The following is a 24,258-nucleotide window of genomic DNA, read 5'->3' on the forward strand; positions in this document are numbered from 1 at the left end:
TGTCCCATGTGAGTGTTAGGTGTGTATCAGGATTTGGGGAGAAGTCCATGTAGTTGATGTCCCATGTGAGTGTTAGGTGTGCATCAGGTTTTTTTTTAAAAAAGGAATTTCAAGTTGTTATATAAAGGACGTGCAGCATAAGTATGAAATAGTAGAGGACAGTAATGATAATTAAATAGTTGTTAATAATAGAATAGGGAGGGCTAGGGTGTACTAATTAAATGTAAATGTTTCACATCTTAGTACAAGATGAAGGGAGGGGCTTGAGATGTGGTTCAGTGGTAGAGCACTTCCCAAGCATGGTGTAAAGCTCAAGTTCAATTCCTAACAGTGCCCACAACCCCCTAAAAAGAGTAAGACAAGGCAGAAGGTAGGCGGAAAAGTATTTAGATGAAGGAGATTGTATAAGTTAAATTCAGTGAAGAATTTTTAAAATATCTATTTACTCAAGGACACGAGCAGCCGTCATACAGAAAACTACAAAAGATGTAAGAAAAAATAAAGGGGCAGGAAGCTGGCTCTGTGGGCAAAAATGATTGCCATGCAGGATAGAAGACCAAGGAAATACTGAGATATGTGAGACCTGTTGGACAAAAGCGTGTGTGCCCAAGAGGCAGTCTCAAAAATGTACTGATTCTAGGAAAAGGGGGGAGCCTTGAAGGAGTGAGCATGGAGCCCCCAGATAGTGAGATGGTGGTCAAGAAGAAGAGGTGGAAGAAGTCAAGGGTCTGTTGAAGCTGAGTAGACCGTGGGTAAGCCTGCCTCCCACCCAGAAGGGGGTCATTGGTGAAAGTGACCAAGAGAAAACAAACACACAATCCGTTAATGAAGTACCATTGGACTAAGAAATCAGTAAGCCATTCATATCCCTCCTTCCTGTCTGTCTGTACTGTCATCTGGTTTAGGAAAAAGAAATCATTTCAAAAATGAACAGAAGATGGCAGACAACATTCATGTCAAGTTACTTCAGTAGAAAGCGAATGGGAAGTCCAAACATTTCAGCTGCCAATAAAACTGCTTAGAACATTCAGTAGCAGAGCTAAAGAAAACTACAGTGCAATACTCTTGCCTGGATGAAAAACATTTGCAGACATGTACATCCAAAAGAGCAAAAACAAAAAAGATGTGAAGATGAATTTTCTGAACTAAGAAAATAGATCTGTTAAAATGAAGCTAAACCCTAAGGTACCTAAGGGAGAAAAGATCACACTAAGTTAGGGGCACTAACAGAAGTCATGAAAACAGCCAAAAGGAGGAGGAGGAGGAGGAGGAGGAGGAGGAGGAGAAGAAGAGGAGAATAAAAAGTTACACAGATGTGTGTGCACACACAGCAAAGAGATGGAGACAGATGTGTATTATGCTAAGGATTGAACCCAGAGCCTTATACTTTAGGTGGGTGTTCTGCTTCAGAGTCACATCATGACTCTAGGAGTTATTAAGATGAAAGATGAAAGATTGAAGTTCCTAAGAAGAAGAGTAATAGTAGGGCTGATATGTAAACTTCTATCTGTGGAAGCATTCTTTAAATAGAGAAGTCTCAAGTGTTCATACTAAAATGACCTTCAGACTGGAGGTGTCAGTGGCACAGTGGTGGCCTAGCACGACCAACTCTGTAGTCAATGCCTCCCCCACCCCATTTTAAAAGAGAGAGCCTGTGTACTAGGAACGTTGGTCCAAAGTGATCAGCTTCCAGTTAGAGCTTAGTGAAACTTTCAGGACGATGTAGAAAGTTTCCCTTGGGTTTCCAGGAAGAAAAGAGGCTGGCAAAAGACATCTCAAGAGCAACCCTGAGCAAAACAGCTGTGGTATAACCTGGCTGAAGTATGAAAGCCTAAGCCAAGGTTTTTATAACCATGACTCACTGGCGAGGAAATCAGGATAAATCCCAATGCATTGAAGAAAAGTATTTACGTGGTGAAAGATACAAGCAAAGACAAATGCTCAAGTGGGGAAATGTTTGAAGCTAATGTTAGTCAAAACCAGTTTCTGAAAATCTAGGCAAATCATGGACCAAAGATTTGAAAAGAGACCTCACAGGAAGAGAAATCAGATGAAGCAGGATAAAAGAGGTTCCAGCTTCAGTCACACAAAAACAAGTTCAGTGACAGCTGTGCTCTTCAGACTGGGACTCATGAGGGCTGGAAGATGGCTCCATTGGTAACATGCTTGCTCTGCAGGCGTTAGGACCTGGGTTTGGAGCAGCAACCACATAAAGCCAGGAAGAGTAGCTTGTTTCTGCAACGCCAGCCCTGGGAGGAGTCGGGGGCTAAGGAGAAGGGGCATGGTAGAGATAGGAGAATCCCTGGAGCTAACCAGCCAGCCAGCCAGCCTAGCCTGTCGATGAACCCTGGGATCAGTGAGCATTCCTGTCTCAGAACTTAAGGCATGGAATGATAGCAGAGACCACCAAAATGAACTTCGTGCCTCCAAATGTATATACACACAAAATTAAAGCTGCGCTCAAGCAATTCTCAGCAAATTCTAGAAGTTCTGCTGTTCAGCTGGTGGGAAAATAGGCACATGGGTACATTGCTGGTAAACGTGGGTACATTAACACAAAGTTTCTGGGAAGGAATCCTGCAGTATCCAGGAAATCACATGCATGTGTCCTTTAGCATAGACATTCAACTTTTAGTAATCTATTCTAAAAGCACTAAGAAACACACTCTCACAGGTCTTTACTATTGGTCCCTGAGCACTGCTTGTGTTAGACAGGATGCCCTGGTATATAGAACCAGCAAAATCAACATACATTTTAAAAGATTCATTCAGGTAGCTGACATGTTAGCAGGTGAGTAGTTCAAACTGGCTGTCTGTATGCTGGAGAGGCTAAGAACCCAGTAGTTATTCGATCTATGGAACTGGGTGCCTCTGTCTTAATTTGGTGCTCAAGGCCTGGAAGATTCTTGGAGGATCTCTGGATTTCAATTCTGGAAGGCCAAAGGAGCAAGAGTCTGAGCTCTGAAATATGGTGGCACTAGCAGCAGCAGCAGCAGCAGCAGCAGCAGCCATACTCACTAGCAAGAAGCAAAAGCAGCCCCAGCCACACTGCCTAGTCCTCTCTTCCCTATATTTGGGCCAGTGTAGGAAGGTGGCTCCTTCTGAGGGAGAGTTGTCGCCCCTCTTCCTAGTCCTTTCTGGAAACTCCCTCACAGGACTCCCTGAGTCATGTCTCACCAAGTTGACATTTAATATTAGCCATCACACTTAATTAAAGAATTAGAAACATTTCAAGTACCCATTACAGGAGATTGACCGGATATACTGTAGTGTAGTGCAACCAAACAATCAATAATAGGACAGTCTCTAGGTAGGTGGTGCCCTTCCAAATCACCCATAGAATACTCAAGGCAGGAGAAGATGCCAACAATAAAAGAGCTTTCCCTTAAGACTGCTTATATTTTGACCTCAGAATCATGCATATTTGCATGTTCGACCACAAAATTAAATAAATGATAGAAGAAAACTAAAAAAGAACTAAAAGAATTTTTGCACTACCTTTTTACACTTTGGGAATATCACCACACACTAAAAGGAACTTTCTTTTTTTTATTTTATTTTTATTTTTAGTACATTGGGGGTTTTACCTGCATATATGTCTGTGTCAGGGTGTCAGGTCCCCTAGAACTGAAGTTACAGTTGTGAGCTGCCATGTGGGTGCAGAGGATTGAACCTGAGTCCTCTGGAAGAACAGGCAGTGCTCTTAACCACTGAGCCATCTCTCCAGCTGTAAAAGGAACTTTCTAGTGGTTTTTAGACATAGATTTGGACTATAGAGTGGTGTGTGGTTTGTTGGTCAGTAGAGTTTGGGTGTGTTGCTTTTTGGAGAGTGTATTTTGTGTTGCTGAATATTGATAATCATTCAGAGCAAGTTGATCAAGTCTCTGACTTAAGAAAATTTACTCTGGAAAGGCCTTTTGGACAGATTGAATTAAGTAAAAATTACATACAAAATTATATAGAAGAGCGCCAATCATAATAGTAGTTCCCTGAGTCAGATGTGCCCTCACACATTGGTAATCCCAGCACTGGTGAGGTGGTGGTAGGCAAATGGTGACCTTGTGGTCATCCTGGGTTACAGAGCAAGAACCTCTTGAGACAGAGGGAGGAGCGGGGAGAAAGAGGCAGGAGAAGAGTAGGGAAGAAAATTGGGGGTGAAGGGACATGACAATTTATGCTGCAGTTTAATGCTATGCTGGCATTTATTTTTTCATTGCTGTTGTGTCATTTGATCTAGACATTGCAACCTATGATTTTTTTTATAGGTTCAGAGAACTTTTCAAGTAATTTGTTTCAGTTTATGTAGGTATTAAGTAGGAGACTTGAGATTTAAACCCAGGTCCATATGACTCCCAACATAAATTGTTTATTATTATTATTATTATTATTATTATTATTACTACTACTAATATTATTATTACTATACATTACTGCAGGATAAGCATTCACCTTGAAGAAGAAAGAACATCAGGAGCTGAGGTTCAGTTTAAACCTGTAGTGGCTGCTTGGAAAATGAAGATGTGGACTCCAGATTGGTGGTTTATATGTTCTTCATGCAAGAGCAGTGTACTAAAAGAGAGAGGTGTAAGTTTTTCCTGATTTCTGAGAGGGGATTGTCTTAGGGTTACTATTGCTATAATCAAACACCATGACCAAAACCAACTTGGGCAAGAAAGGGTTTATTTGGCTCACACTTTCACATCATTGTTCATCATTGAAGGAAATCAAGACAGGAACTCAGACAGGTCAGGAACCTGGAGGCAGAAGCTGATGCAGAGGCCATGGAGGGGTACTGCTGCTTACTGGCTTGCTTTCATGGCTTGGTCAGCCTGCTTTCTTATAGAACCCAGGACCACCAACCTAGAGATGCCCCCACTCACAGTGGGCTGGGCCCTCCCCATCAATCACTAATTTAAAAAATGCCCTCCAGCCAGATCTTATGGAGGCATTTTATCGATTGAGTTTCTCTCCTTTCCAGTGACTCTAGCTTGTGTCAAGTTGACATAAAACTAGCCAGCACAGGGATATATACACAAACTGTTATTGATATAGAGATAAATATTAGATGTTCCCAAATGGCTGAGTAAAAAGATTTGAATTGAAAGTATGGCAGGGTCAAAAAGAACAAAACTTGGTTGTCATGTAGGCTCATCATGTAGGATGCTTACCATTCAAGCCTGAGACAAGCTGAGCTCGATCACTGGAACCCACAAAAACATGGAAGAGAGAACCAACTTCATAGTTGTCCTCTGACCTCTATCTACATACCTGAGACACAATCCCTTCCCCACCCCCACACAAATATTAACATTAAAAAAGAAAAGAACAAACTCTGGCATGTACAGTTTTTAATGATGTTGTCAAAAGCAAAAACCCAGATGTTCTTTATGATGTTTCAAAATTGTGTTTTTGTTTTTCTGTGAAATAACAGAACTAACATTTGCAGACTGATGAGAGGAAAATATCCTTACACTAGCAAAGGCTCTCCACATCCTTTTGTAGAAGACAAGGGATAGGCTGAAGTGAGTTTTCTTTCCTGATGTTTTGTTCAGGTGCTGGTGGAGATTACAGAGATCTGAGTTCCCCTCCCCAAGCCAGCCCTTCATATTCCCACTGGCTTCCTTGATGATAAGGCACTTTTTAAATTTAGTTGTCTATTGGATTAGTTGGGTAGAGATTTTTTAGTTTTGCCTGTATTTGATTATGCTAGAGAATATAATTTGTAACTCATTCTATAATTGAAAAGTATGGGAAACAGTATTAGATTTGCTGTATAATCTTTCCTATACAGTTTACAGAATTAATTCTGAGCCTTTTCTGGTTGTCAGAACTGTGCTGACCAGTGACTGAAAGCTGCAAGCATTGGAACAGATTTGCAGAAGACACAAGCTTACTGAGGTGAGATAATAATAGTCCAAGATCTGGATTATCATTTCTCTTGACAATTTGCTAACTCTATTGAACATTAAAAGTTTAACAATAATAAATATACTAACCCAACCTGAAATTTTACAAAGCATTTTTGAAAAAATAATTCCATTTGCAGTAGTGTGCAGACAAGAATTAGATCTCCTCCCTTTACCAAGCAAGCAAAATGCCCTTTAAAACAAATGGATGAATGTGTAAGAAAATAAAAACCTTTGGAGATAGGACCAAAACAAGTGTCTTGTATTAGGTAAATGGGTGTTAAGTTACTGAATACTTGAGGACATCCTCAAAGTGCCAACAGAGAAAGTATCCTCACACCAGCAAAGGCTTTTCCACATCCTTTTGCAGAAGACAAGGGATGGACTGAAATGAGTTTTCTTTCCTGGAGTTGGGTTCAGGTGCTGGTGGAGATGACAGAGATCTGAGTTCCCCTCCCCAAGCCGGCCCTTCGTATTCCCACTGGCTTCCTTGGTAATAAGGCACTTTTTAAATTCAGCTGCCTGTTGGAGTAGTTGGGTAGGGATTGGCACTACAGTTAGCACAATACGTTAGCTTAACCTTGTTTGGGATTGCTCCTCCTCCCAGTTCTGGCCTAACTCACTTGTCTAGCCCGTTCTCTTTGCTCACAATTGCTTTTACTCCACATGGCCCTTCCAGGACCATTACCCCTCTTCTGCTGTAACACCGAGAACAGCGTTTTCCTTCAACACCTTCCTGTTGACATAACTTCTGTACATGATGGCTGGGTCCTAGAGAAAAAACTTGTTGTGTCCTACAGTAAAGTAGGAAGGATGGTCAGAGGCCATCTGCAGAGGCTTCAGATCTAAGTGTAGGGAAGAGCTCTGCTAATAATCCCTGGTTATGAGCTTTCACTTTATTGAACTTTAGAGCTTCGGTTTGTAATATTTTCACAGTTCTAAAACTCTACAAACGGAGAAGTTTCATCAAACGTGGCTATAGTTCTGTAATACTCTTAGATTCTCTGTGGAGGAACATATGCTACCATAGGATAATTATAGTTAAGGCTCTAACAAATGCTTATAATTTTTTTAATGAAAATCACAAAATGTAAGGGTGAAAATCAAGGTACTGTGATCAAGACTCAATAGAAACACCAAAAAACTATAATCTTTAAAATTTCAGCTGTTAGAAATATCCAGTATGTAAGTATTTTTATAAAGTGGGAGATTATGAAAGTGACCAGGCATATTTAAACAGCAATCAATTGCATCAGAAATGAAAATAGGGGTTGGGGATTTAGCTCAGTGATAGAGTGCTTGCCTAGCAAGCACAAGGCCTGGGTTCGATCCTCAAAAAAAAAAAAAGAAAGAAAAGAAAAGAAAAGAAATGAAATGAAATGAAAATTGTAACAAGTTAAAAAATAAGTGGTAGATTAGATTAGCATATAAAGCTAGTTAGAAGCTGTTCACAACCTCATGAAAAATAGACGAGATTGTGATATTCTGTTTAGAGTTCCAGAGAGTAAATTCCAGGCTGCTCTGAATCATATAATGAAAATCTTGTCTGAAAAAAAAAATCCAAAAGAAATATTAAAAACATGGACTAGGTATGAGAATATCCATGCTAATCATTGGCATTTACCAGAACTAATGAAAGACACAATTCCTTAGATTGAAAGAGGCCAGGGATTTCTGTGTGCACTGTTACACCGTGACACTTCAGGATGCCAAACACAGAGTCTAGCAGGCCACACCCACAGGAAAACAGCGTCCTAGGTGTTACAATAGAAGAGGGGTAATGGTCCTGGATGGGCCATGTGGAGTAAAGGAAGAAATTGTGAGCAAAGAAGAGAGGGAAGGAAGGCAAGGCAGTCAAGCCAATATACTTTTGAACCTTGAAGGAGAAGACAGTGACAGACAAGGTTAACCTAGAGTATTGCATTAACCTTCAGTGCCATGTATGTTAGTAGATATGGATTGGAATTTTAGTATTCCAGGCCATGCACTCTGTTAACAAAAGGTAAAGACTTATTTCAGATGTTTCTTTGCAAGCAAGAAGTGAGGAGAAAAACAGCAATTTAGAAAAAGGCAACATTTTTTATTCATCCACACATCATTCATTCATTCTTTTGATGCAAGAAATGACCTCCAGACTTGACATTCGCTAAGCACATAATCTACCACTGAACACCTAGGTACTTGTCCTAGCAATAAAGAACTTGCACAGCACAAGTGAGGTTCTAGGATCTGTCTTCACCACGGGAAAGAGAAAGGGACGGGGAAGGTCGAGGAGTAGAGAGGGAAGGGGGAAGGGAGGGTTGGGAAAGGGAAGACAGAAGACAGGAGACTGGCCGGGTGCTATGGAGCTCAGACTGACCTCAAATTTGAGCTGATTTCTGTCTCCTGAGTGCAGGGAGGATAGGCATGTGCCACCACACTGGTTCAAGTGCTCCAGTTGCTTCTTTTACTTACTTACTTGGAGATTCATCCATACTGTAATAAACATCAGCTTATTCTTCCTTTCATTGCTGAGTAAGATATCATTTATAGATACACCACTATTTGTTTATCCCTGCATTTGTACATAGAAAAAAATGTCTTCTTTCTGGTTTTTAGCTAATTAAGCTAGTAGGGTATTTATCAACTTTGTGCATAACTGGTAGCTTCTTAGCTTTTCAGTAAAGAGTAAAAACAAAAGCCTGAAGAGAATTTTAGGGTTCATAAAACAGTTTTTGTACAAAAAGTGTTAACAAAGTCAAAATGAAAGGGAAACAGGTTAGGAGAAAATTGCCATTGGTTAGAGATGTGCTGTCAAAATGATACTTTTTCTAAATTGCTATATAAAGGATATATCTATCTAGTGGGTTACATGGTTAGTGGGACTACTGTGTAATGTTTTATAATATTCATATAATTATGTGAAACTTAGACATCTATATCTTTAAAGAGGTAAGAAATACTCAAATAAGAACCAGTTTGGTGTTAACAGGCTGGAGATTATATGCTACTCTTCCTGAGTTTATAGAAATGAATTTTCAAGTAGAAAAAAAATATGTCTCTTAAAAATAATTTAATGAATGCTTAGTGACTTGAATATACAAGATGCAATTTTCTTAGAATTAATCAAGGTTCTTAGTTAAAATTAATTCTCAAGTATCTATGTGCTTTGAAATGAAATCACTGTGTTGCTCACATGAAAATGTCATTGATTTGATTGTAGGTAGGTGCTATAACATATTTATCAAATGATGGTGTTTGCTTAACATTTTTGCTTATATGTTACCACTGGTCATTTAATGTGGCTAAGTGCCTTTTTTGAAGTCACCTATTGACACTGAGGTTTAGTTATAGTAATTCCTGTGTTATAAATGTCCTTGGTGTTTTCATATTAAGAAATGTTGCTAGGGCTGAGAGTGAGGCGTAGTGATAGACTGATAGATTATCAGCATGTATGATGCCCTAGAGTCAACCATCAGGACCACTTAAAGAATAAATGGTGATGGGCTGGAGAGATGGCTCAGAGGTTAAGAGCACCGACTGCTCTTCCAGAGGTCCTGAGTTCAATTCCCAGCAACCACATGGTGGCTCACAACCATCTGTAATGAGATCTGGCACCCTCTTCTGTATACATAATAAATAAATAAATCTTTAAAAAAAAAAAAAAAAGAATAAATGGTGAGATGCCGGGGAAGAATGCATGTTAGGACTGAGGGTAGAGTTAGTGTCGAGCAAGTGTTTGCCACGTGTGAGCTGCTGCCTTCAGTCCCACAGCACCAAACAAACGAGAAGGAATTCATGTCGATATAGTGTTTGATATATTCTCCTTATGGGAGACTGGTGTTGACTGAGATCAATACTATCAATTATCCTAGGTTCAAAAGTATATTGGAAGCTGTAGTTCATAGGGTTGTAGAGACAAAGGTTTTAGGTAACCCCCCCCCCTTCTGTCTTCCCATCCCCTTCCCTCTCTATTCCTCGACCTTCCCCTCCCTTTCTCTTTCCTGTGGTGAAATAGATCCTAGACCTCACTTGTGCTGTGCGAATTCTTTATCGCTGAGCTACGTCCCCAGCCATAGCCCTGTTTTATTTACTTTTGTTTTTATTTTAACTTTTTTGAGTGAAAGCATGAAGCTCTGGTTTTAAGGAAACTGTAGACTCATGTTCTTTGATGAGGTTGCCAATTAGTGCTCAAAGGAAACTCGGGGGAGTCTCATTAGAAACTGAGGAAAGAGGCTCATTCTAGCCTGGTCTCCATAGTTCTGTGCAAAATAGAAAAGGTGTGTAGTGAACTGGGTGATGCGGACAAGCAACTTACCACCCAGAGAGTTGAAGGTACTGCCTAGTTTCTTCCTTACAGTAGATGGGAGAGAAGAGAGAGAAGAGTGGAGAGAGCACTGGTGCGGAGGGTGGTGAATGCCTGTGAGCCAGCACCCAGAAGGCAGAAGCAAAGGGACGGCTGCAAGCTGAGGACCAGCCTGGTCTACCTAGTGAGAACTGGGACAGCCAGGACTACATCAGTTAGATCAGACTCAGAAACAAACAAAAGGATCAGCGAACATGAAGACTGTCACTCGGGAAATGATGTAAACTTTAAGAAATTTAGCATAGTAGTAGAGTGCTTCCCCGGCTTGCCTAAGTTTCTGGGTTCCATCTCCAACAGAGGTGCTGTAGGGAGAAGCTACTTCCAGTCCAAATCACTGTCCGGAAAACAAGTTCTGAGGAGAAGATGAGTGAGAGTTTGGTTGTAAAATCCTTTGTTGATACTTAAGAAAGGTGCTGCCTCAGAAGACCTTCCAGTCAGATGTATTTTCAGAATCCCCTGAGTTTCCTTTGAGCCCTACTGTCTTACAGGCTAATAGTGTTCTTAGTGAATTCATTTAGTAAATAATAGGACTTCTAAGAATCTTAGGGAAATGATCCTCATTTCAACCATTTCAACACAATTTCAAGATTGATATTAAAGAAAAAAAGTGGTTGGGCAGTGGTTGAACACACCTTTAATCCCAGTGCTCAGGAGGCAGAGCCAGTCGGATCTTTGTGAGTTTGAGGCCAGCCTGGGCTACAGAGCAAGATCCAGGACAGACACCAAAACTACACAGAGAAACCCTGTCTCGAAAAACCAAAAAACAACAACAAAAAAGTGAGACTACTAAGAGACCTGTAAAGTTTTAAGAAAACTATGTTTTGAAGATTCATGCCACCTTGAACTTAAGGGGTGCACATAACACAGAATGCAAAGAGGCCTCTCCTCCCAGACTTATCTAAGTAGGAAGTAGCTGATGAGGCAGCTCAGCGTGTGCTAACATTCATGGAAAAGAATGAGTCAAAGGGCTGAGCCTCAAAGTTGGTGACCTTATCTATGGGGAACTATTTCTGGTGGAGGAAGAATAGTCTTAGCAAGGAGCTTATGACTGTTGCCTGCTTGAATTTCTTTTCCTTTTTGTATATATATATATATTTAGCTTTTGAGAATTTTGTGCAATATTTAGAGAATTGTACAATCTTCTTCCAATAGATGTAGACTATTCCAGAGACCCATAACTGGTCAGAATGCAGAGAATAAGTTATTGTGGGATCCCTATCCCACAACCTAAGCAAGCCACAACTGTAAGCTTGCTAAGACTCCATTCTGCCTCCACCAGAAACAGTTCCCAGTCGACTGTTTGGGATAAGATGTGAGCGCTACATTATTTATCGGTACAAAGGTATTTAGAATACAGTTAGAAAGTATATTGACTTAGGAACATGGCAGTTGAAGGTTCTTTTCTCAGGTCTGTGACTGCTCCAAGCACAGATCACTGGCTAGCTTTACATGAATTTCCTTCTGCTGAGTGGTTTCTACGTCCATTTAGACCGCTGTTTGTTACCACCAAGATGAAAGGGCTGCTATTGCACTGTTGTGGATAGCTTGCTGTTCTAATCACTGTTGTGGTTCGTAGGCTTTACAGCTGAGTAGAACTGCCCATGGTTTCTCTCTCTTGCCGGCTGGCATAACACCCTCTGATACTGTGAGAGCCCGTCCTCAGAGAAGTGTCTTGGTCAGTTGTAGTTCAATTCCTTGAAGTCCTGTGTCTCTAGTATGTGGTATCTTCAATAATAGGGTCTTGCTTTCAAGTTCTGTGTGGCTACCAAGGGCAATATTGTTTTGGGGGGGGGGTCTCTTGACTTCCCTGAACAGCAATTTGAAGTGGTTTCTAATGTTGGAACCAGGGTTTTTGTTAGTCTATGGCTCTTGAGGGTTGGGACAATGCCACATGATTTTCTAATTTGTAGATCCTACCTCCAAATCTTTTAAGATATGAGTATATGACTTGGAATAACCACAGAAATTAGGAAAATAAAAAGGAACCACTGTAGCTCAAATCCTAACTGGTCTTATAATAAAAACCCAGAGCCAGATATTGGAGTAAATGCTGAAAGATCAGAGAAAACAAGCCACAGTCACTTCTCACGTTGCCAACTCTTCAGCCGAAAGGGGAAGATCCTGTCTCCACGAATCCTCAGACGGAATGCCGAGTCCTCAGCCTAAAGGGCGCCAAACTTCTGTCTCCTCCTGCCTTATATTCCTTTCTCTGCCCAGCCATATAACTTCCCATCTCAATCTTGATAGTGTTGGGATTAAAGGCATGTGACTCTCAAGTGCTGGGATTAAAGATGTGAGGCGCCTCTGCCTGGCTCTGTTTCTCATTTAGACTGGATTAATCTCGTGTAGTCCAGGGTGGCTTTGAACTCACTGAGATCCATCCTCCCAAGTGTTAGGATTAAAGGTGTGTGCCACCACTGCCTGGCCTCTATGCTTAATGGAGTGGCTGGCCCTGTCCTCTGATCTTCAGGCAAATTTTATTTGTTAGAGAATAAACAAAATAACGCCACAAACCACAGTGGGGTGGGGGGTGAGGAGGAGGAGCTGTAGGAGGGAGAGAATAAGGACACAGGGGCTATGAAGGGGGATGGGGGTGAGGAGGAGGAGCTGTAGGAGGGAGAGAATAAGGACACAGGGGCTATGAAGGGGTATGGGGGTGAGGAGGAGGAGGAGCTATAGGAGGGAGAGAATAAGGACACAGGGGCTATGAGGGGGAAACAGGAAAGGGAGCTTTGAACAGGTGGGGAGGAGGGAGGGGAAATAATACCGAGGTTGATTGAGAAAGCTGTGGGGAAGTACATTATTTTATACTTGTAAATACATACCTAGCGGCTGGAGAGATGGCTCTGTAGTTAGAGTGCTTGTTCTTCAGAGGACTGGAGTTTGGATCCCAGCACCCACGTAACTGATGGCTGTATTGCTAGTTCCACACATAAGAGAGACTCTTACACATAAATACAAATAACAAACTAAAAATGTATAATTATGCCGGGCGTTGGTGGCGCATGCCTTTAATCCCAGCACTCGGGAGGCAGAGCCAGGCGGATCTCTGTGAGTTCGAGGCCAGCCTGGGCTACCAAGTGAGCTCCAGGAAAGGCGCAAAGCTACACAGAGAAACCCTGTCTCTAAAAACCAAAAAAAAAAAAAAAAAAAAAAAAAAAGTATAATTATATGTGTATACATTTGTAAAAATTTTGAATGAAGTTATGCTTGGCTGGATTTCAGTGACCTGCTTGTACGTATTTTCCATTTTTCCTTTTTCAAACTCAGAGAATTGAACCCAAGGCCTCAAACTTGCTAAGCACATGCTTTACCACTGAACTGTATCCCTGGCCCTCTCCCATTTTTGAACAGGATTATGTATAGGGTTATCTGTATCTGACAAAAATAAAAAAGTCTTTAAGTTAGTTAACTGATTTCTTTAGCTCAGGCATAATAAAAACACCCATACACATAAAGAAAAAATAAAGATACTACTTTCTGTTTAAAGCCAAACAGTAAGTAGTGTGGCTTTGTGAGTTTTTTTTTACCGTTGTACTATAAAAGCAGCTCTAGACAGTGAGTGAAGAGCTATGGCCAGATTTGGAACAAATACTCTCGTTTGCCAAGTGCTGTTGTCACAGGTCATAGCACAATTGAAGCCATCCTAGGGAGTGGCCGAGGAAGCACAGGCAAAGGACAGCCTGATACCTGGATCGGAATTAAAGGTGGAGGTCCTGATGACCTTTTCGGGTGTTTGGACATTGGCAAGTGAATTCAGTGTAAAACATCACCTTACCAAGGGTTGGAGGGTATAATAGCCAGCCTTTTCCATCATTTTCAGCGTCCCTGCCTGATGGTATGCTTACCATTAACACACTCTGTACCAGAATTGGTGTACTGGTCTAACCGAGTAGCAGAAATGACAGCATTACTCTGAGACTGTTATGAGAGGTGCAGGTTTTTCTTGTTTTCTCTAGAGGAACATGCCCTTTTGTAAGCAGCTCTGGGAGACAGGTATAGAAGAGGCCTTTAGGCTGCTTGAGGAGCCCTACTAGAAGATCTCCAAATTCCAGATGGGACTTCCCAGATGTTATGGTCCATGGAAACCTCAGAAGATGCTTTGAGGCAGAACACTTCACAAAGCCCCTTTCAAATTCCTGATGGCTCAAAAGCTGAGTGAGACAGTACATATTTCTCATTGAAAACCATTGAGTTTGGGGTAGTTTGTCATGTAACAATAAAGAACTAAGCCCTGTTCTATTGCTAGATGAATTACTTAAATTCATTTACATCCTCTTTTTATTCTTTCCATGTGTGCATAATGCACATGTGTATATAATGCAAGTCCACTTGTATCTGGGGTGCACATGTGCATGCAGCAAATGAATAGGGATTTGAGGTTGACATCAGGCATCTTCCTCAATTGATCTTCCACCTTCTTCATTGAGGCATGGTCTCAGTCAAACTCAGAGCTAATGCAGCTAGTCTAGCTAGCCAGCTTGCTGCATGGATCCTGTCTCCCTTGTGAAGCTGGAGTTACAGGTGGGAAGCTCACCCAACATTTTTGTGGGTACCTGGCTTTTATGTGGGTTCTGTGGGTCCATTGAAGAGTTCTGATTTGCACAGCAGTTTGTTTTAACTGAAGATGAAAATAATATAAAAATAATTTTGTATATTTGTATGCTGATGTGGTCCACATTTTTCTCTTTATAGGCTATAACTAATTTATTGCTTTATCATTTCCTGGTTTTTAGGCTATCTTAGTTACGGTTTCTGTTGCTGTGAAGAGACTCCATGACCACAGTAACTCTTATTAAGATAAAAGATTTCATTTGGATGGCTAACATTTTCAGAAATTTAGTCTGTTATCATCATGGTTCACCATGGTGGCATGTAGGCAGACATGGTGCTGGAGAAGGAGCTGAGATTCCTACATCTTGACTTGCAGGCAACAGGAAGTGGTCTGAACCACTGGACGTAGTTTGAGCATATATGAGACCTCAAAGCCTGCCTCCACAGTGACACACTTCCTCCAACAAGGCCACACCCACTCCAACAAAGCCACACCTCCTAATAGTGCCACTCCCTATTTTTGTTCAAACCACCACATAGACTTGTGAACTTTTCAATTTTTTCATAATTAAAGATAGCATTGCTGGAGTTGGAGAGTTGGCTCTGCAGTTAAGAGCTGCTTTTCCAGAGGCCTAGATTGGATTCTCCACATCCACATGGTAGATTACAACTCCAGTTCCAGAGTATTTGAAGTCCTCTTTTGGCCTCCTCAGCCACTAGGCACACATGAGGTGTACAGAAATACAAGCAGACAAAACACTCATACACATAAAATAACCAAAATAAAGATTACATTTTTAAAAATAGCCTTGAAAGTATTCTGTAGATAATACTTTTCCCCTCTTCAGTTTAATTCTATGTAATATTTCCTTAGCTGTATTTTTATGTAAGTAGGGATTGAATATGCTCACTACTATTTGACTTATCACCACGTTACTTTCCATAAGGCTGTGCTGAAGGACGGTATCATCTATTTGGTGTCCTCATTCCCTGTAGTTTTGCTTTCTGCATTTTCATTTACTCATGGTCAACTGTGGCTCAGATGTATTAAGTAGGAAATCCTGAAATAAATCATTCAAAAGTTTAAATTGTGTAGTGTGATGAAACCTCCTGCTGTCACTGTGTCCTGTCTGGGCAGGAGTTCCCGGTGGTTCAGGCTGTCCACACTTCATCACAGTCATTGTAATCAAGTAAGCTTCCCTTTGTTTAATAATGGCCTAAGGGTACAGGAGAGAAGATGCTGCCAGTAGCATTAAAATTTGTTATAGTTGTCCATTTTATCATGTTATTGTTAATCTCTTAATCTATAAATTAAACTCTACCAGAAATGTGTACATAGAGAAGAAAACCAAAGTAGATAGGTTCACTGCTATCTGAGCACTCAGATATCCACTAGGTATTTTGGAAATGATTCTCTCCTCCTTGTATAATGGGGGACTACTGTTGTAAATTTCCCTGCCCTTGGAATTTAGCAAGTCATTTAGCTAATGTGCCTATAATATGTTTTTCTGGGTCTTAGTTCACTTGTTGTATTCCTACTTAGAAATTATTCTCTTGATGCAACATAACTGAATTTTTATATTCATCTTTATATGTATATAAGCATATGCGTGTGTAGCTTTTACACATGCATGTATTTTCATAGGGGGATATTTGGGGGTAATGGGGTCTTATAATTCATCTGCCTTTTTTACTTTATTAATTGTACAGAAAATTTGATGTTTTCAAATATCTGAGTTTGTATTTTTCTTCAAGAATCACAGTTTCTTTCAAGGTAACTTCTGTTTTATTTTAGCCATTTCTGTAATTTTCTTGCATTTTTTTCTGTTGCTTCATTTATTAAGTAGAAATTATGGATGCCTTTATGATATTTTTATGTACATCTCAGTCCCACTTGTCAATTCTTGCTATTGTTTCCTGACCCACTGGAGTTCTTTTCAGAAAGTCCTTAGCTATGTCGTTATCTTTAAAAGTTTTTAATTGTTTCATGTGTACAGGTATCTTGCCTGCACATATGTCCACGCACCAAGTATATACCTGGTGCCCGCAGAGGCCAGAAGAGGGCATTAGAGTCCCTGGAACTGGAGTTTTGGACAGTTGTGAGCTGCCGTGTGGGTGTTGAACCAGGGTTTCTCCCAGAGCAGCAGCCAGTGCGTTTAAAACTGCTGAGCCATCTCTCTAGCCCCCTAGAGTTACATCTTGATGTGCTTTCCCTGTATTTTTCTCTTGTAGTTTCAGGGTGTCTGGTCATATGTTTAGGTCTTTGGTCCATTTTCAATTGAAGTTTATATATAGAGATAAGGATCTACTTCCCATCAGTTTTTTCTAGCACCAGTTTTTAAAGAGGCTTTTTTCCAATATATGTTTTTGTTACCTTGTCTAAAATTAAGGAGGTTATGTGGTTCCCCACATTTATCTCTGGGTCCTCTATTCTATTCTATTGATTTGTATATCAGGCTCTGTGTTAGTGCCATGCCATTCATGTTACTAAGGCTCTGTAACACAATTGAAGTCAGGTAGTGTGATACTTCCAGCATTGTTGCTGCTGCTTAGAATTGTAGTGGCTGGTTGGGTCTTTGTTCTTCTTTATGAGTTTGAGGATTGTTTTCTCCAGTTCTTTGGTGTATTAGATTTTTATGGGAATTACATTGAACCCGTAGATTTGAGTAATGTATCCATTTCTGTAATTGGTTTACTGAATCATGCTCATGGGAGGTCTTCTCATCTTCTAGTTGGGCCTTGTTTGTTTTCTTAATTCAGTGTTTCAAGTTTTCATTTGGAGTTCTTTCACTTCCTTGGTTAGAGTTATTCCTAGTTATTTCATTGGATTTTTTTTTTTTTTGAGACTATGTGAATGGGGTTGTTCCCCCCCGCCCCCCTTGCTTTCTCTCTTGGCAAGTTCATCCTTGGCATACAAAGAGCAACTGGTTTTTGTATGTTCGTTTTATATCCTGCTACATTGCATAAAGTTGATCAGATATAAGAGTTTTCTGGTGGGTTAGTATCTTTTTGCATAAAATCAGATATTCTATAAATACAGACAGTTTGACTTTTTTTGTTTTGTTTTGTTTTGTTTTTTGAGACAGGGTTTCTCTGTGTAGCTTTGCTGCTTTCCTGGAACTCGCTTTGTAGACCAGGCTGGCCTCAAACTCACAGAGATCCGCCTGCCTCTGCCTCCCGAGTGCTGGGATTTAAGGCACGTGACACCACCACCCAGCCCAGTTTGATTTCTTTATTGTCTGTATCAGTTTTCTCTCTGCCTTACTGGTCTGCTTTAGAATAAGAGTGGACAGAGTGGACATCCTGATTTCATTCTTGATGGGAAGAGTGATTTCAGTTTTCCCCATTTGATATAATGTGGATGGTAAGTTTGTTGGTGTGCTGTTTTTCTGTTGGTGTTACCATTGTTCATCTGTTTCTCTCTGAAGTTTCATGCTATGCTCTCCTGAGTGACACTTTCGAAAGACCCTTTGTGTTCAGGGTTTCTCTGTGTATCTTCTGCAGTACTGACTTGCTGGTTATGAATTGATTTAGTTTGTGTCTGTCTTAAAATGTTTCTCTCATTTGATTTTTAATATAACTTTGCTAGATATAACAGTGTTCATTGACATTATTTCATGCTTGCAATACATTATTCCATGCTTTTCCATCTTTTCAGATTTCTCTTCAGAGGTCTATAGTGTTTTCCTTTGTAAATAAGTTGGCATTTTTCTTACAAGTTTTAATGCTGTTATTGTTTTAAGGGTCACATTAGAAGGATATAATAATATATCATTATTTGCATAGTTTCCTAGTGACTAGCCAGTATCCACCTTTTTGTTGTAATCAGAGTAAAATGATGTGGCTCATAGATACGGATTAACTGTATAAGTATAAATTTTTGGTTTCCTTTAGAAAATCACCATTGGCTGCTACTGCCCAGTGGCAAGAGAGTGCACTCTGGTTGTGAGATCTAACCTTTTTTGGAAAATGAGTGTAAACTGAAGAATTTCTCCCCTTACCTAAAAGAGGACTTGCCAGTCAGTGCCCTTGCTACTGGTAGTTTAAATGACTTCTTTAAGTTCCAAACTTGGGGCAGACAGTAATGCATCCTAGAGAGGTGTTTTATTTTAGTTTTTAATGAAACAGGGTCGTATTATGTAGTCTGGCTGTCCTGGAACTCTAAATGTAGACCAGGCAGGGCTTGAATTTACAGAAATCTGCCTGTGTTTGTCTCCCAAGTGCTGGGATTAAAGATGCATCAAGCATACCAAATATACTTTTTGAGAGTTTTCAAACCACACTGACATTTGTTGTCAAAATTGAGAGCTCACAGCTGGGTTTTTGTAGATGGAACAGTCTTATTAAATAAGAAACACAGCTAAATGCAGAGTTAAAAGCCCAAGAGGTCAGAGCAGTAGCTAAGATCTGATACTAAAAATCTTTCTTATCCTTTGCTGCCGCTGTCATCCTTCCCCTCAGCAAGAGACCTGCTTCCTGTGTATCTGTCTTTTTATTGACTTTCTGTTCTGCCTTCTCATTGGTTGTAAACCCAACCACATAACCTCCTCGTCACTGCCTGTCTATACAGACCTCCAAGTCTTCTATGGTTGGTATTGAGATAAAAGGCGTGTGTCTCTATGCTGGTTATATCCTTGAACACACAGAGATCTGCCTGTCATGTGATCGGGATTAAAGGTATGTGCCACCACCACCCAGCTCTTGCTATGGCTTGACACCCAGGCAACTTTATTTATTAACGTACAAATAAAATCACATTTCAATACAAATAAAATATCACCATAGGTTTTAATCCCAGTACTTGAGAGGCAGAGGCAAGTGGATTTCTGTGAGTTCGAGGCCAGCCTGGTCTACAGAGCAAGTCCCAGGACAACCAAGGCTACACAGAAAAATTCTGTCTTGCAAAACAAAAAATGAAACAAAACAAAATTACGAGCGATTAGAGACAGACAGACAATCTACCATCTTTGCTCAGACCATCCAAGATTAGGGGTTGATGGCCCTAGTGCTGGCAGCAAGTCAGTGAGTTTACTCCCCAGCCTCAGTTGTACTCGTGTTCCCTGTGGGATGATGATGATTGGAATCTTGGGAGTCATGAGAGTCTCGGCCTCCTCCGTCCTTGGCCAAGGCGCCACTCTTCTGCCGCCTGTGCCCAGCTCCATACTATGTTGACCCTTTTCGTGCAAGAGTTTAGGACAGCTGTTTCTGCGGTGTCTTAATCTCTTTACACATTGTATACTGGGCTTCCTTTTTGAATACAGTCTATGGCCCTAAATATATGCTATATTCACCTGGTGGGAGTGGTTAGTTTTTACAGCCTGTAATGCTTATTCTTGTCAGCTTGACTACCTCTGGAATTAACTAGAATCTAGACGCGGAGGGCATACCTTTGAGAGTTTTTTTGTTTGTTTGTTTGTTTGGCTTGGTTTGAAGTAGATGGATCCACTTCTAGTCCTGACCTTTGAGGTGGGAAGACACACCTTTTATCTGGGCCACACCTTCTGCTGGAAACCTATATCAGGACATGGAAGAAGGAAGCGTTTGTTCTTTGTCTGCTTGTTCTTACCTTGCTAGCAAATCCTCCCTTCACTAACATTAGAGCCTGCTTCTTTGGGAATTCCAGCGTCTGCTGCAAACCAGCTGAGGCATCCAGCCTCTTAAACTGAGCAACTTCTGGATTCTTCAGCTTTCCATTCATAGCTAGCCATTGTTGGATTAGCTAGACCACAACCTGTAAGTCATTTTAATAAATATCATTTATATCTATTATATATAACACACACTTATTATGTCTTATATATAGTGTATATATATATTACATTATATATAATTATATACTATATATGGAGATAAATATATAATTACATACTGTATATGGAGAGAGAAAAAGAGATTCATTCTACTACTCTCCTACTCTAGAAAACCCTGACTAATACACAGCCCTTTCAAATTTTCTGTGGTTTTATCTGAGTCCAGAATAAAGTCATGGTGATCATCCTTATATGCTTAGGAGCATCTGGATCTGAATCAATATGTTTTCTATAAATTTGATATTGCCCTTATAGCCAAGCTAAGGGATCCTTGATTGCCCAACCTTGTAGATTCAGCATGGTAGTTCATAATTCATATCTTAATAATATGAAATTGAATAAAATCAACAATAAAAGAGTGTATCAGATATAATTCATGAAGTGTTCTGTGGGACTTGTACTTTAATTCATGCACACTAGTTTGCTGTTGGGATTTGATTGAGGTGTACTTTTTTATTGTGGGTCACGGTGCAGGTGGAAGAGGTTTGCTCAGGGAGGGGATCAAATTCTTCTCGTTGGAACCAGGCTGCTGCTCTGTGTTTGTTCTGAAGCCTGTAGAAGGAATAACATGTTCTGCTCTACCTGTGATCCAGATTAGATACCTCTGCTCATCCATGAGTAGCAAGACAATGGCATAAAAACATGACTTTCCTAGAAGATAAGATTTAGCATACATTTTTTTGTATTATGAGGAAGTGAGTCCTAAAGTCGAGTATTTAAGAATGAACCTGAGCACTCCAATGTTTTTCAGGAGAAATCACCAAGCCTGACAACCTGAGTTCAGTCCCCAGAACCCATGTGGTAGAAGGAGAGAGCAGTCCCTGATCTTCACCTGCCTGCCATGGCATGCACACACACACACACACACACTCACTCACGCACGCTCACACACAAGCTCACACACACACACACACACACACACACACACACACACACACACACACTCATGCTCACACACAAGCTCACACACAAGCTCACACACACACAAATGTAAGTTTTTTTCAAATTGAACATTTTAAACAAATATTTGCTTGTGCTTACTATGTGTCGATCACTATTCTAGATATTGAGAATGGAGCAGTAAACAAAACAGACAGAGCTGCCCTCACCCAGCTTATGTCCTAGGGTCATTGACATCAGCTTTTAGCTCCAACAGGACCCTTGTAATAGAAACACAAACCTTGAGCCTCACTAAATAAAATGTGTACATAAGATACCATGGCTGTGAGGGTTAATCTTCATTGTCAACGCGGCGACGTTTAGAATCCCCTCTGGATATTGAGGGCATTGCAGAGAAGTTGGACAGAGCAGGGAGACCACCCCATGACTTGGTGTCCTGGACTGAAGAAAAAGGAGATGAGAAAGCCAGCTGAGTGCTAGCCTCATTTCTCTCTGAGCTCTGACCAGCCATGTGACCCACCGTCCTGTCACCAGCCTCTCCTACTGTGAAGGGTTGATTGGATTTCCTCAAACCAGGAACCTGATGAATCCTTCCCTCCTTAAGTGGCTTTTATGTGAAATATTTTGTCCTATTGATGAGAAAAGTTACCAAACAATAGTGCAGAGGGTCTAGTTTGCAAGAGCCCACATTTTATGCTGTTTTTTTGAAACAGAGTCTACTTGTGTAGCTCAGGCTGGCTTTGAACTTGACACAGTCTTCCTGTCTCACTGTGCCAGGTGCTAGATTTACAAGCATGAGCCACTATGCCAAGTAGAGTCCATATTTTTTTTAATGGCTATTTATAGAGAAGCTTAGCTCCTGTTTTTAGAAATGTATTTTTCTACTTATGAATGCTATGATAGAGAATTTGGTTAGCATAGAAAAAGATAAAGAAAAAAGTAATTCATAATCTTAACACTCAAAGAAAAATACCATTAAAAATTTGTTATATTTCCTGTTAGCATTTCATCTGCATAAAATTATGTGTGCACGTAACATACATATGGCTGCATGGGTATGCACATATGCAGATGCATATATGTGTGTGCACATATTTTGAATTTCAGGGGCTGGAGATGTAACTCAGTGGTAGAGCAGTTACTTAGCATGTGTGAAGCCCCAGATTTGATTCCTGACACTAAGAAAGGGGGAAAGTGGGGAGGGGGGGGAGAAGAAGGAAGGAAAAATGGCAACAGAAAAATCAAGAAGCAAAACGAATATATTTTCAATTCTTGTCCTTCTGTCCTGGGGACCGATCAGGAAGCTAACATGTGGTAGGGGTTGCTCTACCTCTGTGACTTCCACCTTCTCCCCAGACTGGGGTACGCCTCTCTGAACCATTCTTTGTCACAGACTTCTTTGGGACTCTTTAGAGACCACTGTGCCATAGTAGGCTTACAAAAACACTGGAGAAGAGTTCAATATGAAGGAACAGTAGTGGAGAATTAGTGAGATTCAGTTCTCAGTTCACACTGGTCTGCAGTGCATTTCAGAAGGCCTGTGTGTCACGAATTTGAGAATCAGTTCCATGTGTAAGTTTTCAGAATTCAGATAAGATAATGTTGGAAACAGTGGATAGTTTGGGTTTTTTCTATACGATTATCAGCTTTCAGGAGCCCACATCAGCTGTAAGAAAATGTTGGTTTCTCTTAGATGATCATTTCTTATAAGTTGAACGTGTCCTGACTTACGTTCCAATTATAAGTGAGTATATTATAAATTAGGAAAACCAACTGAAATGTCTCAATTTAAAGAAATAGTTGAGATTCAACAGTTAACACTGGTCTTTAAAAAGAATGAAGATCTAGCAAATCTAGTGTGTGAAGAAATCCAAGATCTACTGTAAAGAAATAAAAATAAGTTATAAAGCAGTGTGTTTGGTTTTAAAGCCTTGTCTCCTTATGAATTCAAACAAGCATGCATGTGTGTATAACTAAGGCAAAGGTCTGCGGGACAGAGAGTAGCTGGTACTTCTGGGTAATTGGAGTGTAATAGAAAAGAGAGCAGGGCATTTGTAAACAGTAGAGGGGGTCGTCAAACTGAGTCGAGTTCTTAAGGACCATATATTTTGGAATTAAAATGCAAAAGACATTTTTTGAATCAATTAACTAGAAAAAATTTATTTTGTGTTTGAGTTGTGGAACAACATGCCATTCTGATTACAGTTAGAAAAAATATTTCCTGTGATTACTAGTTACGAGAAGAAGTCACATGTAGTAGCTCCTGCAGGTAATCCTAGCATTTGGGAAGTCAAGGCAGGAAGACTGGAAATGAGTTCCAGTCCAGCCTGCAATACACAGGGAGATTGTGTTTCAAAAAGCAAAGAAACAGCCAAGCACTACCCTTATAACATCCTAGATCACCAGAGCGGTGGTAAACGTGCTTTATGATGTCAGGAAGGGCTGGAGTCTAGTTCAGCAGTTCTTATCCGCCCTTCCTGGGTGAGAGCCTACTTTGAGCCCACATACCAATGACAGTGAAGTCTACTATGATTGTTGTTCTCATTTCATAGAGGGTTTGCTGTTGAGTGAACTCTGAATATGTTTTTTTCAAATACTGTGTTTATTTGTGGCTTTGTTCAGAACGCTATCTAAGGTATTCCCATTGCTTACAAGTTCTTAACTTCTTTGGAGGAGACACTTTGAGCCTTGACATTTTCAACTGAATTTTAACTCAAGGTTTTCTGCCCTTTTATTCAGCCTC

General features: G+C 40.4%; 1 protein-coding gene across 2 annotated transcripts in view; it reads left to right on the forward strand.

Moving 5' to 3' along the window:
* The window catches only part of Cab39l (calcium binding protein 39 like), a 116,763-nt gene that overhangs the window by 7,490 nt on the left and 85,015 nt on the right, over positions 1–24,258 (forward strand). For both annotated transcript variants that reach the window (XM_006988444.4, XM_042284952.2), the window contains exons 2-3: positions 4,437–4,584; positions 5,829–5,898. The gene's annotated coding sequence lies outside the window, so the exon portion shown is untranslated. The remainder of the gene's footprint in view (positions 1–4,436; positions 4,585–5,828; positions 5,899–24,258) is intronic.

The sequence above is a fragment of the Peromyscus maniculatus genome, chromosome 9 (assembly GCF_049852395.1).
Source record: "Peromyscus maniculatus bairdii isolate BWxNUB_F1_BW_parent chromosome 9, HU_Pman_BW_mat_3.1, whole genome shotgun sequence".
Lineage (NCBI taxonomy): Eukaryota > Metazoa > Chordata > Mammalia > Rodentia > Cricetidae > Peromyscus > Peromyscus maniculatus.